This window comes from Balearica regulorum, chromosome 2, assembly GCF_011004875.1.
Source record: "Balearica regulorum gibbericeps isolate bBalReg1 chromosome 2, bBalReg1.pri, whole genome shotgun sequence".
NCBI lineage: Eukaryota > Metazoa > Chordata > Aves > Gruiformes > Gruidae > Balearica > Balearica regulorum.
The window spans coordinates 80,658,736-80,672,397 of NC_046185.1; the positions used below are offsets into that span (position 1 = coordinate 80,658,736).

The following is a 13,662-nucleotide window of genomic DNA, read 5'->3' on the forward strand; positions in this document are numbered from 1 at the left end:
CACGCACCAACAACAACTTGCCTTCAGCAAGGCAGCAAATGATAGATAAATTTTTTAATTTTTATTTTTACACTATTAACTGAATGATCACACTGGGTGCTTCCCCCCCTCTTCTCTTAAGATCTGCCTCTTCCCTTCCCCTCAACCCTGCGAATTTTATAAAAAAGGGGAAAGAAGTCTTATGCACGAACGGGAAGAGATACTGCTATCCAGTGACCCAAATCACAGTTTCTAACTTCCCTGCTCACTAATGGTGCTGGGCTGAGGGTGCGAGAGGCAATAGGAGGGTGTTATGCCAAGCGGCCACGCACGTGCCGCTCCAATAGCTCACCACAGCTTCGCGACAATTCAAAATAGTATGAAGGCTTTGTAGCAGAAGAGATCTTCTTGGAAGTGTTGCTAAACGTCTTCATCTTAGAAAAGATAAAAGTTTATTATTTCAAATCGTGAATTGTAAAAGCTTGTGTTGCACCATGGGCTCTATGCTACAGTAGGTGCTGTGGCAATACATACAACTCGGCAAGTAAAGCAACGGAAATACTAGTGCATTTGGCAAGACGTGCCCCAGAAGTAAATATCCAGAAAAAAACCCCACCACTTCTACGGGATATTTTGCGAAACCCTACAGTCAACGCTTCTCTGACAAGGACTGCGACTCCAAAGAACAGTGTGCCTTTAATTCCCCAAAGCTGTGTCCTCCTCCCTCCCTGAGGCACAAGGCCGTACCAAGGGAGACTCGGGGACCCCATTTCTGCCTGCTAAGCAGCGGCGTACACCAAACATCCAAAACCCCACAGATCTTTTCAGGGCTAGAGGCCGCTTCCAGCAGCAAGAATGATTTGCTAAAAAGCATTGGTGCCTCCAGAAAAACAAATCAGGCACTATTCCACTGATGCCCGCCAGTGAAAACTTAACTTTCTGATCGTGTTTAACATCGTGGAAAAGCACAGCATCTAAAAAACCCAGCAACTCACAACCCTTCCCCCAAACCAAGCATCGGCTCAGTCAACCTTAAATGGAGCAAATTCTCACAGCAGCTCTGGTGCAGGGGGAAGGGGGAAGCCTTCCCACATCGACTGCTCCCTGAACATGGAGCAGAAAGAGTATCTACAGTTTAAATCCAACTAGAAGTGAAGGTCTCAAGACTGGCACAGAAAATTGGTTAAGGAATGCACTTTGTGGAACAGTGGTTCCCAAAGGGAGAACAGTCGCTGTGTAACACTGTGGGAAGGGTAACACCAGAAAACAAAACTCACCTGGGTAATGAAGTGTCAAGTCTGTCCACCTACAGCATTCCTCAGCTAGCTTTTGCTAGCTGAATTTTTGATCTAATTGTACTGTCACTCCTGGGAGTTCACAGTTCCAACGCATGGTTTTCACACTAACAGGGCAAATGCAAATAGTCAGTTCCAATGAATCCTGACCATGCATGCATCTTTTAAAAAAATGTTCATTTATGATGAATACTGCGCATACTTCTTTTGCGAACCTATGTTCCAGTCTCTGATACGTGCAGTTGAAATCCAAGACACTATATCTGGGGTTTGCCCACAGAAGAGTGTTTGCAACTTATCTTTCGTTATTCCTTTTACAATGAGATTGCATATTATTAGACATGTGAACAATATTAACTTTGGGAGATTTTATCTGTAACACTTTGTACTCAAACTTGCATTTCACTGAGAGAATGGAGAAAAGCATCAGATAGCATTTGTTCTTTTATGTAAAGTCATCTTTGATAGAATATTAAACACTTTCTCCTCCCAGCAGCTTTCTTGTCCTCAATGAGCATTTGCTTGCAATCCCCGGTTTCTAGAATTCACCAAGACCTGAGGTATATGCCCGTGACATTTCGGGGTGGGGGGAACAAAACAAACAGGGTTCATTATTTTTGTCTTTCTTTCAATGCCACATTCAAGAAAGGGAAGATCTCTTTGGATATTCTGTAACACAGTATATGACTCATCAAGTTTTCATTATCAATTTGAGACTCATCGCCTTTAAAATACGAGAGTGAAAACATGGAGATTTTATTAAATGTATACATAATCAATTTGAATACAATCTAACTAAAGAATTTAGTTATGCCTGTAAGAAGTTTAGACCAGCAATTATCCACTTTTACAATTATGTTCAACAGATCACAGCATTATTCAAGCTGGTTTTAGGTTGTTCCCATTGCATATATATCAAGACCTCTGCTAAAACACTTAAAGCAATCTATTATTAAAATCATTAAAATCTAAAGCAATCCTAACAAGCTTGCTCTAAATAAATTAAAAAAAAAAAAAAAAGAAATGCTGAATGTAGAGACAAGGAAGAATAATGCTGTTTGTTAACACTGTGATCATGAGGAGCTTAAGGATTTAAACAAAGTTTATGCTGGAATAATCATTGTATCCCATAAAATAAAGTTTTCTCTTTTAATTCATTATGGTTACTAATATAGCAATCACACAGTAGTAAGCAGTTAGTATCCAACTTCCAAACACTCAGAAAAATATCTTACATAAATCCTTCCACAATAAACAGCAAGGAAAAAAGGAAACGGATAGCTATAGATTTTTTTCCACAAACTTTTTTTTTTTTTTGCTTTAAATAAAAGACACAAGAAAAGAAAAGAAGCAAAACCAGCACAACAGACTTTGCAATGTGCCATTAATCTCACAAATTCAGATTATCCCTGAAAAGCATGGCAAGGGAAGGACTGTAAGCTGAAAGAGTCCAGTCACTCAAGCAGGGACTCCATGCTCAAAACAAATAGCCATCAGAAATACTGCAAGAGACAAATGGTGACCAGAAGGTCACCAGCAAAAGGAAAGCAGACCTAGGATAAGAAATGTAAGCAATGTGTTCACAGCAGTTTCCAATAAACCACTGGAAGGGTTCAGCTTCAAAAAGGGCTTTAACAGTGCTTTCAATTAGAAGAATGAGATGCATGTTAGTCCAAAGGTGACAAACACTTGAGGGATTCTGAACTGTCCTACAATTAGTTCCTGGTTATTCATAAATGCAAATCGACATCATTTGCATCTCAAATGGTTGCCTCACCTGTGAAACCAGCACTTCCGTGATCACATGGCTGGCTGAAGACATTTGCACTGAGTTTTGCCTGATTATACAAAAGCAGTCTGAAATCTACTGCAGACAGAAAAGCAGTGACGTGCAATCCATCACAATCTTGATAAACTTCAGAGAGAAAGAGATTCTCAGCTAAGACACTTAATCCTTGAATTCCCAGACTTACAAGATAGGATCTTAAGCAGGGCAGGATACAAATTAGATCACTTTGGAGAAGACTGCTCAGTTACAGTTCAGCATTAGCTTCAGACTCTCGCCAAAAGCAGCTCAAGGTGCAACACAGACAAGGATGACGTGAGCTAGACAACAACTCCAACTTCGGACTAAAAGAAATGCAAAATTTTGATGAGTAAGCCTTGAAAACTTTGAAGCTTGGTCAGGGACCAGACAAAGCGCAACCATGGCTCATGAGTCACTCTATCTTCAACATGGCTACCAGTTTCAGTTCTTCAAGGGAAATGGGAATCCATACAAGCCAAACACATCATGGCTGGTTAGTCCGAGCCCTAAAAGCAAAGCCTGCTGCTGAAAACAAGCCACTCACATATAGTATCTTTTGCCCTCACTCCCTCCTTGGTCAGATGCTGCTATCTTAAAAGCTGCCAGGGACTCGACTGATCTTGTCTTTGAAAAAAGGCTGACAAGTCCTTCATCAAATTCCTTATTCTTTCCAGGATTCAGCAGTCTCGATGTATAACATCCATTTACTAATAGCAGCTACATAAGCTAGCAGCCTTTCCTCTGTTAAGAAAAGAGGGAAACACACCAAGTCGGGTCTATGTACAACAGGCGGCTTAATTTTATGATTATCCAGGCAGATCAGTTCAGGAGAGAAGAAGGGCCCACAGAGGGTCACAGTTGTATACAGTTCCCCAGATGAAGTCCTAACCATACCTAACACTCCCAATTTCACTTGTTATGTGATTAGGCCGTGAAATATTCTATTATGTTCCTAATACAGGTGGCTGAGACATACTGCAGTCAAGCAGGTCACACAGGTCTTTTCCTACTCTTGTTTTCAGCCAAAGATCCTTAATTTGTAAATAGCTATTAGGTACGTTATTAGCTTGGCTCCAATTCTATTCTCTCCCTCTCATCTGCAAAACTCTTTCTACCCAAGAATTATCTTCCTTTCTTCAGCAAATTCCACTATCAAAAAGCTTCCTTGGCATATTTCAGGGTTTAGTGCCAAGATAATAAAATGAAAACGCAATTTTCAAGTGGCCAAAAGAGTTCCCCTTGTGGGACTTTATTAGTAACATCCTGCCTTTCCATTAATTTCATTCTCAAAATGACAAACTGACAATGCTGCTTTGCCCAGGTCCTTGCCCAGCCACACTCCTGCAAGAATATCCTTCCTCTCTAGCTTAACTACACATTTCCCAAGCGGCACTACAGAAAATGCACACTCAGAGCCCTGATAGGAAACAGAAAGACATCAGACATAATCTAAGAAAAGGTCAGTAAGTGCGTTATTCCAGCACAATCTGATTTTGGTGAATTTATGTTGCAAATTATCCCATTAACCATTTACCACCTTCGTGTCTTGCATTATCCTATCAGCTTTTGTTGTAATGTCCAACAAAGCCCTGAGATTAGCTAGTCTGCAATTTTTCTTTTACTCAGTCCTCCCTTTCTTCAGGACATGTTAGTCCCAAACATGCAAAGGGCTCATCTCCCTCCACCTTCTCTCCCTCTGCCCCCCAAATATCTGAAAAAGTCCAACTCACCCTCTTTCGCACATCACACTCCCAGGACTTTCAGACAAAGCCTTTGAAGAGCTTATGACACCTTTTGGTGAACAAACACAAACATGACTGCATCCCTGCTGAACAGGATGCTCAGGGAAGGACCCCATGGAGAGGAGTCTTTTTGCTCTCCGGCCACAGAAAATCTGCCCCAGTATCAGAGGGCAACAGCTCCTTCCCCACCCCTGCTCTCCTCCCAGGCAACACTCTTTAAACCCAGGGAGAGTGTTAGTCCTACGATCAAAAGCTTTTACTGCCTGAGAGGACAGTAGCACAGCTGGCTAGCTGATAAAAGGGATGGCTCACACCTGGGTTAGAGGGGGAGGGTAAAGGGCCAAAAGGCAAGATATAGACATACCCTATGGAAGAGAGAAATACAGAAAAGCATATGCAAAAAATTCCTCAGAAAAGTGCCTAAGATTTAAGACCACTTGTATTCAAATTAATATGGCACTTTTCTATTATTTCCTTACACACTACAAGTTGCAACTTGATGTACTTATTAAAAATCTATGTCATCCAACTGGCAGCTTCATATGCCATGCCTTATAATTGTAAGATTAGTCATCACTTGGTCCTTCTCGTTTCGGCGTATTAAATTCTGACTTTTGCTTCTACCCACTTATGATAATATACAGTTCCATGAATTCATTATCATTAGACAATATCTCTCTGCCCTCCGTAATACCACTTTTATAAAAACAAGTATTCTGTCTGTTCTGGGTCCATACCTAGGTGATCTTCAAGTTTGACCCTACGATTAAAAAAAAAATTGCCTCATTTAGCTCCCATGATTGCTCATAGAGTGAATTTGGTGCAGTGCGGTTTCTGGCAGCCACCACTGATTGCTAATGTATTTTACCTGTGAGTACCTTGCATCTCAGCATGGGCAGCTCCCCTTCCAAGTTTTGGCCTTAAATAAAGGGAGCCTTCCTCACCTCCCAAGTTTGCAATCTTCTTCCTGCCATAGTTGCTTTATGTTTGATCAGAGGTACCTGCACTGCTTCAAAGATGCTGTGTGCACACAGCCACCAAAAAGCTATTAGATATCCCAACAAATGAATGCGTATGTTACTGATGTGTATGTGTACTGACTTTCCAGATCTCCCCTACTCCATCTACTCCAAACAGTTTGTGTGCCACAGCAACTGGAAAGGATGAAGTTTTCCACCACAGTAAAAATGAAGGGCATGTTCTCACTTCTCTTAAATATCCGAAGATCATGAGGGACGAAAGATGTGTCACTATTTATTGTGAATTTTGTGACAAACATTTACAGGCTATTGGATAAGGTCTTGCAGCGGAGTTTCAGACCTGAGCTTCCACATGTGCCGCCTTTGCCCAGTGCACAAGCGAAACGAACATAGTCATCCCAATTTAGATCACATAGCACAAGCAAATATTTTCACTGATGCCACAAAAGCCTGAGTATCAGAAATCTGAGTGGAAGGGCACCTTCCCCTTGCCTAATACTCCCTGTCCCATACAACAGCACTCTCTGCTGCTCTGAACAAGTGAGTTCGAGGCCAAAGACGTTTGGGAGGACTCAGAATCATGCTCCTGGTCACTGAAGAGGACAACAGGTACGTGAGGACACCATTCAGACCTGAGGGTAAAAGGGGTGGTAACAGGCACAGACAAGACTCAGCCTCACTAGCACGCCCTCAAGACCCAAAAGTTTAGGCATACCACAGTTTGTGAGGCCCCAGCCTCTTCCTGTAATCTCACACACTAAAAATACAAATCAACATAAGCAAGACATGGCTATATGAACTAGAGTGCCAACACTGGCTAATGTATTTCCATTGCTCTAAAAAAAAGGTAGGCTCCCAAACACTGCTCTTTGACTTCACGTATTTCATTGGATTTCAGCAGCCATGAAAAACTGACAGAAGAATTCCAGCTCCTTGGATTAATCATTTTTCAGTTACAGACACTGACTCGAGCTTTTTGCCAACTTCAACTCCTTCTTGTGCTACTTTTTAGCAGGTATACAAGCACAGACTTTTTAAACTCTGCTCTGATGCTTAAGAAATTCCTTCTAGTGGCTTGCATGATTCCACTTGTATCCTGGCCTTCTTAGGCACACTGCTAAAGTCCAGGACCAGAAGCCAGAAACTGCACGCCCGGTTGTGTGGTAACAAGCAACAGCACAAGGTTCAGTACTAACCAGGAGCGTATCTGATGTTACATTCACCTAAAAGCCCAGAAACAGCCACTGCCACTCAAGCTTCCCACAGTCAGTTAAAATAGTTGCAGCTTCATACCAGTTGAATCTATTTTCAGCAATGCTGCATACAGGTTTTCTTTGCCTAAAAGCTTCTATTTTGCAGTATTATTAGATTTCACACTGCTCAAAGACCATCGGGAGGATCAGTCAAATCATTTCCCATATCAAGAACAGGAAGCAAAAGGAAAGGTTATAGTCAGTACAAGAACAGGACTCAAGTTTAGACATATAGAAATTGGCTGGATGGTCGCACTCAAAGAGCTGCAGTCAACAGCTCGATGTCCAAGAGGAGACCAGTGATGAGTGGTGTTCCCCAGGGGTCGGTACTGGGATCAGCACTGTTCAACATCTTTGTCTGTGACATGGACAGCGGGATCGAGTGCACCCTCAGCAAGTTTGCTGACGACACCAAGCTGTGTGGTGTGATCGACACACTGGAGGGAAGGGATGCCATCCAGAGGGACCTTGACAGGGTGGAGAGGTGGGCCCATGTGAATCTCATGAAGTTCAACAAGGCCAAGTGCAAGGTCCTGCACACGGGTCATGGCAATCCCAAGCAGGACTACAGGCTGGGGGATGAAGGGGATTGAGAGCAGCCCTGCCAAGAAGAACTTGGGGGTAACCAGTGGATGAAAAGCTGGACATGACCCAGCAATGTATGCTTGCAGCCCAGGAGGCCAGCCATATCCTGGGCTGCATCAAAAGAAGTGTGACCACCAGGTCGAGGGAGGTGATCCTGCCCTTCTACTCCGCTCTTGTGAGACCCCACCTGGAGTACTGCGTCCAGCTCTGGGGGCCCCAGTACAAGAAGGACATTGAGCTGTTGGAGACAGTCCAGAGGAAGGCAATGAAGATGATCAGAGGGCTGGAGCACCTCTCCTATGAGGACAGGCTGAGAGAGTTGGGGTTGTTCAGCCTGGAGAAGAGAAGGCTCTGGGGAGACACTCTGGCAGCCCTCCTGAAGGGGGCCTACAAGAAAGCTGGAGAGGGATGCTTTACAAGGGCATGCAATGATAGGACAAGGGGTAAGGGCTTTAAGCTGAAGGAGGTTAGATTTAGATGAGATATTAGGAAGAAATTCTTCACTATGAGGGTGGTGAGGCACTAGGAACAGGTTGCCCAGAGAAGCTGTGGCTGCCCCCTCCCTGGAAGTGTTCAAGGCCAGGCTGGATGGGGCTTTGGGTAACCTGGTCTAGTGGAGGGTGTCCCTGCCCATGGCAGGGGGGTTGGAACTAGATGATCTTTGAGGTCCCTTCCAACCCAAACCATTCTTTGGTTCTATGATATCTGTAGTGTTTGCTCACACAAGAAGTCAAAGCTCAAGTTCATTAGCTCAAAGACATATCTATGTACATGGGGCCTCCATTTTCAGCTCTTGTCAACTATCCCTCTCCTATGAGCAAATTTATTTCATGTAAGCTAGATTTGAAAGACGCAGGAACAAAAATCATGGCAATAAGATATTTCAAAGACATCTGTCATTTCTTCTACTGTATTGCTGTAGACTATTTTGGATACTAAGTACGAATTGAGCACTATTGTAAATGTTTCAGTTCCAACAATTAATAACATAAATATTGCTGAAGGAATAAGTAGAAGTAGCAACAAAGAAAAGAAAAGTGAACATCAAGTTGTGTATCAGCTCCAAGACCAACATCAGAACTTCTAACCTCTAGGTTACAATGCAGAAATAAATAACTTATAAATTGGTATCTAAGTCTGTGATTAATAACTGAAATATTACTAGATGCCTCAAAATATTTTGTTTTGTTTTCTTGTCTGAAAGAGTATCAAAACAAACAAGAGCAGGAGAAAAAAAATTATCCTAGGACTGCACTGTCTGTCCCAGAACAAAAGGGCATTAAGAATGTTCTCATGTGTAAAGGCTCTGATAGCAGATAAAGGAATTTTCTAGCTAATGAAAAGAACAAACAAACAAACAAACTTAGAAAAAATCTATAGAAAACTATTTTGGTTAAAATTAATGAAGCAATTTTGTTCTCCCTATAAAAGAAATACTCACGGGATTCTTTAAAAATACAAGAAAAATAGCTAAGGGAAACAACTGAATGTCCTTTTTGTTATGATCAATCGTATCGATAGTCCAAGTTCCAAAGCCAAAAAATCCAAAGACTTTCCTTCCTTACCTGTCCAAAGAATCATAGACTCATAGAATGGTTTGGGTTAGAAGGGACCTCAAAGATCATCTAGTTCCAACTCTCCCGCCACGGGCAGGGACACCCTCCACTAGACCAGGTTGCTCAAAGCCTCATCCAACCTGGCCTTGAAGTACAACTGCACATCACATCTAGACAGCTCGGCCCTGTGTCTCAGGTGGGGATTTGAAGGCACAAAACTTTTAATTGTGGGGTGATTTAGATTCACTTTGGCTGTGGGTTAACACTTTGCTTGTACCTTCCTTATCTACAAAAGGAACGTCCGCAGCAAAAAGAGGGAAGAACGAGACAAGACAGGTGAAGGAGCAGAAGGAACCAGTTAAGACCCTGATAAACTTAGAACTCTTTGCTCAATAAAGAGTGGAAAGCATATTTTATATGCCATGCCACATTTTTCCAAACCAGTGCTATTTTAGTATTAATATTACACATGCATATGAACAGTCCTGCCTCAGAAAGGACAAATTCCTTTTCTTTTGGATTTTACCAGGACCAGAAAGAAGACCGTGTTTGCAAACACGAGGCTGAGCACTGAAGTTTTCAGCAGCGGCACCAGAGCTGTCTGAGGGATGCTGCAGCTCTTGTTCCACTAGAACACCACCACATGAAGTGTCACCACCACATGAAGAGTAGCTGCATAATATTCTTTCCACCTAACATTATACAAAGTGATTCACACTAACACTCATTTCTTAAACCTAACCTTTTAGTACAGCTGACGGAGCATGATGCTGTCTTCGAAGCATATTTATTTTCTTTTTAGTTTTTTGTAATAAGGCAATGCATAAAATTACCTGTCATTGTCTTACGTGTTCCTTGTCTTCAATAAGCCCGGGTGAAGAGGCAGGAGCGGCTCTGTAACACCAGGGCTGCTCCCCTGTCACAGAACCGGAGATACAAACTACCTCAATAACACCCTTTCACTGCCTCCTCTCCCTTTGCTCCTAAGCAAACCCATTATTGCTTTAGTATCGTCTATGTGATTCTGGCCTGCAGGACATGCTTCAGAGGATCATGAAGAATGGGCACCTGTGAGATGACCTGCCTCCTGAAAGGATCCTCCCATATCTCTGCTGCCTGCTGTCCTACACATTTCTTCTTCCAGGCGAAATGGGCTGCTTTGGCAAGTTTGGCTCCCAGCAGCACTCCACAGCTAGGTCCAGGTGCGGAAGCTGCAAGAAGATATATACAAACCGTGCTCTCTGGATTCAGATTGCTGCTTGAACAGTCAGTCAAGTACGCTTTGGAACAGTGCAGATTGGAAAACTACTTCCAAAACTGTAATTACAGATCATAGCAATGAAGCAGCTAGACGAAGAATAAACACAGCAAGCGAACACCCTCAAGAACCACTATATACACACGTACACACACACCCATACACGCAGTTCAAGTATAACTAGACTAAAACCCATTTCTGAAGACGTTTCTAAGGTTACTCGGTTAAAACTGAGTCATTGCGTGCTGTTGCACGTCTTATTTTAAATTCAGGATGCAGCCTAAGAATTGCTAGTTTTATAATTTCAAGTTGTTTCATAATCGAGTTTGTAGCAAATTAATATAAATAATGCCATCTCTTCAATTAAGTCTTACACAGATTCAGTTTTGGGCAATCCGTGTTTCTATTGCACATTTTAAATTACAATTAAAAGAAAAAAAAGAAAAGATCAGATCTGAAGGTCTTGTCTTTTAAACATCTAGCCCTGGTACTGATATCACTTGGGTTTGTTTAGCACACTGAGATCCAGTAGTATTCATGAACTAGATAGCTCCAGTACAAATTTCTAATATCATGCAAAAAAATTAAAACAAATGCATTATTTCTATCCCCAGTAATTACTACCAAAATATATGTTTTCTTCCTGGAGATAAAAAAAGATTACATTGAGTAACATCATCCCTATGATGACACATACCTACCAATGCAACTTCACATTAATCACAGTAGGTAAACCATCAATCAGTGCAATGTGACAACTATTCTCCACTGCTCCTCCTCCTCTCTTGAAGGAAAAAAAAAAACCAAACCAACCAACCCATCTTTGGATGTTGTGAACAAGAAGCAAAAATCTCATTTATTGAGCATTAGCTTTTTGCTGTCCTTCTCAATGGGTTTGATTTCTAACACCATGACTGGAAAACTCCTGCAATAATACACTATACTTACAGCTCAAATACCAAACCTATTCTGAGCAAAAATGCCTATAGAAAAAAAAAACAAACCACAAAACAAAACCAAGATTGCTTTAGTAGTATCCATTACATCTAAAGAATACCTTAATTTTAAGCCTCTGTGTAGTTGACTTCAGTGAATCCAGTGAAAGTCTAGATTAGTCAGGCACTTAACACTGCTAGCAAACCTGTAACTCCGAGATGGCTGGAGGCCATGGGGACCCTGCTACTGAATGGTAATGGAAAATAAGAGGTGGGAGCACACAATAGGAAACTTTTGCAAAAGAATGAGTCATGTGATAGAGCTCCTTTCAGGGACTACTTGAAAGGCTTGTCACCAGCCTGGAAAAAACCCCCGGTATTTACCAACATGCTGTTGCTTCCACTTTGATTTTTTTTTTTTTTTTAAGTAGCAATACTATCTCTGCATGTCTGTCACCTAATACTTATATAAGTTACAGGATTTTCCATTTGCTATAAAATAAAACACAGATTTTTTTGCATATCTTAAAAGCAAATCCCTATGAGATGGAGTAACTCAGACGCTTGTGTTCTGATCAGCACAACAGTTGGAAGAGTTAGTGTTGCTTTACTAATTTTTACAAACTTCATAGCAAGTTCGGAGGATCAATCATATTCCCCTTCCATACTAAAATCCACACAAAAATACACCAGCCATTTCTTAAATGCATGTATCTATAAGCTTTTCTTTCACCAGAGCCATAAATCAGTGACAAGCAACTCCTCGCAGTGGGTCCTAAAAACAGGTAGGGAGGGAAGCACCTATGTTACCCAAGATGCAGAAGAAGTCTTATCAAAAGCTTTTATTTAAAAGCAATCCAAGAAAATGATTGCTAGTCTCTTAACTTGTATTCAAATTGAAGTAGAAAACCCTATTAGGAATACCTGCACAACCACTATCGGCCAAAAAGTCCCCAAAAGTCCAAATCCATGTTGCAACTTGGGTCTAGCATAGGACGAGCAGCTTCTCTAAGACTGCAGCACTTCAGAGTCATCATGATGGGCTTTAAGCCCTACAGAACAAGTTTTGACTAAGCTATCACCACAGGTTTAATGCTGCAATGCTATAAAAGATGCCTTCTTCAAAAGCCAAAACCAAACTCTCAGTCCAATACAAATTCCAATGCTAAAAGTACATAAAGAGAAATACGGACTATGCCTGTGAGAAACTTTGTGAAGCAAAGACTTCTATTCTAGAACAAAGGTAAAGAAAAAAAATCAGGGAAATACTGGTAGTTATATACCCACAAGTATCTAAGTTTTAAACTGAATTATCCTCTCTTCCTTTGACGCTGACAGTTCCCTCCATGCCTATTTGGACTCAAACAACTCTTGCTATAGGATAAAGTTGCGAAACTCCCTAAAATACAAAGTCTGTGGCAATTCTACATTTCCACTTTACGAAGACAGTTTAAAACCTTCTCCCCACTGTAGTCCAACACACTGTTGGCCACAGGTATTAAATATTATACTAATACAATTGCTAAATAAACCACTTTGTAATTTGAGACTGAATATTTGACAACAGGATTGATGTAAGTGTCCTGAGAGCTTGATTTTGACATCATTTAGTGGTTCACATTCTGAACTTCAAATATAATGTTACATAACCAAGAAGTTTTCAAATCACCACCCTTTAAATAGGAAAAAAATCCCCATCAAATAGTTCTTACAAGGAGATACATTAATACTATGTTTTGTTATCAGTTAATTTAAACTGTATGTTTAGACACAGTGGAATCATATAGGATGGGAACCACTGCTGGAGCAGGGGAGGTGAGATGGGTGAGAAGAGAAAGGGGGATGACAAGAGGTTTTAACTCCAGTAGGAAACTTGTGTACCTGCCTGATAAACACAGCCAAACCTCTTTATGTATCCTATTTATCTTCAAATCTATTTATGTCACACAAGAGAACATATGAGCATAGCAGCTGTTACTATAGCAATGAAACTGGAAATTTTGAGAACACAAAAAAACCCACCCCTGAAGGATGCTCAGTTTAGCAGAGAGATGGTTTACAGAACAGCGCACCACTACCTCACTTCTAGGATCTGTTCAAAGTCTGCAGTTAGAGAGACATTAAATCAGGTGTAACCGCCTATTCCCTGAAGAGCACTGGGAGCCAAATAACCACTACCTATTACTCGGCACAACTTGGTACACCGGCAGTTCCTGCTAGGTAACCCCAAACTTGTCAAATACCCCAGAACCGCCTGTAAATCCGGGGAAGA

At 41.4% G+C, this 13,662-nt stretch overlaps 1 protein-coding gene across 7 annotated transcripts in view; it reads right to left on the reverse strand.

Moving 5' to 3' along the window:
- Positions 1–13,662, reverse strand: part of CTNND2 (catenin delta 2) — a 692,458-nt gene that overhangs the window by 280,429 nt on the left and 398,367 nt on the right. The window lies entirely within an intron of this gene.